Source organism: Equus asinus, chromosome 10 (genome assembly GCF_041296235.1).
Source record: "Equus asinus isolate D_3611 breed Donkey chromosome 10, EquAss-T2T_v2, whole genome shotgun sequence".
NCBI lineage: Eukaryota > Metazoa > Chordata > Mammalia > Perissodactyla > Equidae > Equus > Equus asinus.
This window is the reverse complement of record NC_091799.1, coordinates 38,834,059-38,839,307: the sequence shown is the minus strand read 5'-3', so window position 1 is coordinate 38,839,307 and position 5,249 is coordinate 38,834,059.

Genomic DNA, 5,249 nt, shown 5'->3' with positions numbered 1-5,249 from the left:
AGTTAGTCTTTAAAATGAAGATAATAGTAGCACATATGTCAAAAGACTGTACTCAGGATTATATAAATTAAATACATGTAAATTGCATAGATAAATACCCCCTCCTCCAACTCAGTTAGTATTATCTATTATTGCCTGGCATTAAATATCAGATGCCCAAACAGCATAATTTACAACATTTAGAGTGAATTATAGAATAAATATGTAAAAGGTTGCAGAGAAATTAATGATTTCAAAAAGTAGACTTGTCTGAAAAAGCTTTAACAGAAAAATATTGAGAAAGGTAGATTCATTTCTGGGACAAGAGTTGAGTTTGATTGCAGACCCTTGTAATTAAAGTCAAAGAAGAATTATTTTTCATAAAAGGTTACATTCTGTTTTACCTGCTTCAACTCTGACTTGGATCTATAGAGAAAATAAAGCTCAGTTTAATTTTTTCTTGGCATTTAATTGCCAGTTTAAATTGTTTACAATCTTCTAACTTTCCTGCACTCATTGTAAAGTGGGGATGCAATACTCTAAAAGTTACGTGTGTCAGATGAGGTAGTGCTGCAAATAGATGGCAGGAGCTGGAGTCAAAAAAGCTGGATTTGAGATCTCTTTTACCCTCTCACATGCTGGCTGGACAACCTTTAGCAAAATAGTGCAACTTTAGAGTCTCAGGCTATATATCTGAATAATAGGAATAACTGTACTCACTCATGGTAGAATCCTGAGAACCAAATTAGATATTTGAAAATACTTCTGAAAGGTAGGCAATTTCTGCTGTTAATCATGGGATGTTTTCAAGGGAAAAAAAGCAATTCTTATTAAAAACATTTTTCTGTTTATTGAAATCTTACCTCCAAATATTGTGGTAACGTAGACTGTGATAAATATTTGTTATTTGAGGTGAATTACAAGAATATGCCAGTTATATGATATAACTGGATCTAACTATATTCTCCCTGGAGATTTGGAAACTTTTTAATCCTCCATGTTTGCATTCCTAACTCTAGTTATTGGATCCCTCCCTGGCTTTCCCCAAAAGGAATTTAAATCACCTTGCTGTGCTAATGGATCATCTTTTGTAGGATGTTTCTGAAGCTCAAAATTAGAGAAACCCTTAGATAACACAAAGGTCTCAAGATTCTATGGGTCATCTTACATCTTACATCTGGAAGCTTCTTGGGCCAGGATCACTGTAATCAGTACCTCTTTATCCTAGTGTCCCTGAGTTCCAGAGTGAGTTTTGACTCTGGAGAGTAAGTGTGTGCAAGCAGAAATCCACCACAGACCCCTTATTTCTGTCTTGTTTGTGTTACTATCAACATGGATTAATCTTGGGTAACAGAAATATTCCAGGAAAAAAAATCTGGGCATCTATTCCTACATTGTGCTAAGTGCTTTCACTTGTAGCAGAAACTCGGGTCAGTGGATCAAATCTGTGGAAGTGACATTGTCAATGTGTCTGTCATTCTGCTTGGATTCCAAGTTTGCTTAATTGAGTCTCCCTCCAATTGTCCCTGAAACCAATAAGATTTACAGAGCACACATTTCCCTGTCTGAGATAATACAGTGTTTGGAAAAGAGTGTTAGCTTTAGAGCCAGTCAGCACTTGCATGCTACACACAATTAATTATGAACAGAACACTGAGTAAGTCATTGACCTTCTCTCAGCATTGCCTTCCTTGTTTCTAAAATGAAAATTCAGTAGCTTACGACGATTCCTTTTCAACCTCAAAATTATGAAATCATATGGAGGGAAAACATTAAGTTGTTTAACAAATACTTAAATATTGTGTAAACAATTACTCTTTGGCCTTGAGAAAAATAGACATTATAATAACTTTATTTCCTCGTTGCCATCCCCTCACCACCAATCCTAGTTATGTTTCCTAACATACACTAGGATACTGCTACATACGTGTTGAATGAATGAACAAGCATTTGGATGTTAGATTTAGTTGGCAAAGTGCTTTCATTGGATCATATCATTGCATTCTCTCATCAAATCTATGAAGAATCCACTGGTAACTTTATAGACAAGGAAACCTAGAATATGAAAAGTAGTGCCTGAGGTCACTTACCCAGCGTGTGTAAGATATAGCACTTGGACTTGGGTTTCCCTAGGAATGTAATTTTGGATCTAATAAGATTTTAACTGAAACTAATTATGACCCGAGGAAGAATAAAATATGTTTTAAGGTCCTACTCTACATTAGAAACTTAGCATATGTGATAATGTTGAAATCCGACCAGGCTGCCCCAATACACAGGTGAGCACACAGTTGCTGAGAGAAGCTAGAATGAGCATAATGTCACAGAGCTCATAAGAGATGCAGCCAAGAACTTTTTCAGCTCATCTACATTTGACTACTATTGCTTACAACGTCCAGCACACCATCGGACATGTAGAGGAAAACCGAGGACAAAGACAAATGAATGTGTCCTTTTTCATCCAGGGAAAAATGTCTTAATAAACTCATTACTCCTGGAAGAGAAGTTTTCTGGGGATTTGAGGTGAAAATTCTCTTAAAAAAAAAAAAGTCTGGCTGGCCTCTGGCCCAGTGGTTAAGTTCATGCGATCAGCTTTGATGGCCTGGGATTTCACTCATTCAGATCCTGGACACAGACCTAGCGCTGCTCATCTAGCCATGCTGAGGCAGCATCCCACAAAGCACAACCAGAAGGACCTACAACTAGAATGACAACTATGTATGGGGGGCTTTGGGAGAAGAGGAAAGAAAAAAAAGAAGATTGGCAACAGGTGTTAGCCCATGTGCCAATCTTTTAAAAAAAAAAAGTGTCATGAATAGCAAAGGATTAGGTTCCTATGACCCCCAGGGCATCAATATTTTAACATATTAACTGGGATATTTTTCTTTTCCTCTGGGTATCTGTTGAAGGGCCTTTCATATTCAGAAGTAAAAGAAAGTGAAACCCAGGCAAAATGAGGGAGATATTACTTTAGTTAGTTAATAACTACAGTAATCAGTTAAGACCTTGCTGTGGACCCAGCCAAGCTATGGTCTTCACTTCAAACTGAAGGCAGATACATTGGAATTTTCATAGACTCTTGCAGGACTGAGCTGAGAACCCAGAGGAACTGGGAGGATTGTGCTTTTGTCAAGGGAAATAAAACTTTGCAATACTAATTTCATCTATAATGAACTATCATGTATCTAATTCCAAAAGAAGATGAATTTTGAGTCAGGTTCTCGGCAAGCTAGAGGAGGAGTCAATGATTGCCCTGAAAAACAATGATTAAGACCTACCAAGAGTGGGTCACAGGTCCACACTAGCGAGAAGAGTACATTATTCTGAAGAACGCCTCTATATCAATCTTTTTTCTGTGTCTTTATCCTTAATATCCCTGCTCAAAGCTCCAAACGTTCCCAATTGCCTACAGAATAAATTATAATTCTTTAATACTACATGTAATATACCTCACAAACTGGCAAATATTTGTGCTTCTTTTTTTTCTTTTTCTGACTATTGCACCCCTACACACTGTTTTCTTGTCTAGAAGCCCCAGTGATGCACTTTCGCCTCAGCCAGTTACCTAAGACCATTCCCCTTCAGCTCATCATGGCCAGATTCAATTGACGCTATGATATCTCGTCGTAGCCCTCTCTCAGATCATCTCCCCTTCTTTGAAGTCTGTTTGAACTTACTCTTGGAGTTTGAAAAAACATGTGTAATGATTCAAAGGCTTCCCTCAAGGGAAGTCACTGATTTCCTGCCAACAGACCTCATCACACAGCAATATTAGAATAATAGGAATGCCAAATTTATCTGTCTCTACATTAAAGATAACCTTTCCAATGGGACCACAAGACTTGAAATCTGTTGGATGAGAACTGCCACTCATTGACCCTGGGAACTTCTTTTCATTCTCCATTGCCGACTAACCATTTTATGACTAACTGGTTTTTTTCTTTAAATAGATTTAAAACTGTATTTTCTAAAATATCTGGTCTAACTAAGCTTCAACCCATTTTTTTCTTTTAAGGGCCTTAATTGTCTTTTCCAATCCATTATGTGGTGTTTTTGTGGTGTCAGAAGAAAATTTCCCTCTTGTTTTTTCATTTACGATAGTCCCACCTATTAAACTACATTTCTGATCAGAGCGCCTTTAGTGGCATATGCCTTATAATCTCTATGATTTTTATATACGTTTTTGCTTGTCTCTTAAACTTAGGCTTTAGTTAATCATGCTCCTCTGTATTTTATTTTATATTCCTTTGTACATTATTACCCCCAGTTCCTAAAGAGTCACCTATATTCTCCCATAATCACTGATTCTAACAAAATTCCGTCCTCGACCCACAATTATGTGTCTGATTTGTCCCTAAATATGCATAGACTCTTGTAAAATATGTATTTTAATTATATATATAAATTTTATTGTGCTATAAACCACAATATTGTTTACTTTTTTCAACACTTTTTCAGAGATCTGTTTAGGCTGTTGTATGGACATCTGTTCATTTGCTTCTCACTTCTGCAACCTGTTCCATAATGCATGTTCACATGTGGTAGAACCATTCTCCTGATGATGGACATTCAGGTTGCCTCCAACCTCCTTTTGCCACAAACAATGCAATGATGACCATCCTGAAGCTTGTCCCTTATAGTCCTGAGCAAGAACTTATCTACAACATATTCCCAGAACTGGAATCACTGTGTCCTACAAAATATTAATACAGCCAGAGAGTTTTCCAGTATACCAGTGCACACTTCCACCATAACTCTGCCTCCCCACATGCTTGCCAACATTTGGTATCATCTACTTTTCTAATGAAGATGAATGATATCTCATGGCTATTTTAATCAGCATTTTTCTGATTTAAAACAAATTAATGAGCATTTTTCAGATTTTCTAATTTTGAGAATTTCTCCATATAGTTGTCAGCCATTTAGGAAAACTCTTCTGCGAATCACTGATTCATGTCCTTTGAGCAAATTTCTATTTGCTTAAAGCTTTATGTTTTAAAGTTTTTTTTCATTGACTATACATTCACAAGGTTTTCTGTATTGTCTTTTAGTAGTATGTTTCACATATAGGTGCTCCCCTTATTTTTCTGTTATAAAATTAACTGTACAAGTTGTGTGCTTTCATTCTTCCATATAAATTTTAGAATGAGTATTCATATTCATTTTAAAAATCCAGCTAAAATTTTGAATGTATTCAAGTGAACATTTAGACTTATTTGGGGGAAAAATGGTAACCTTATATTTTTATCCCATCTATTAACATGTTGTAC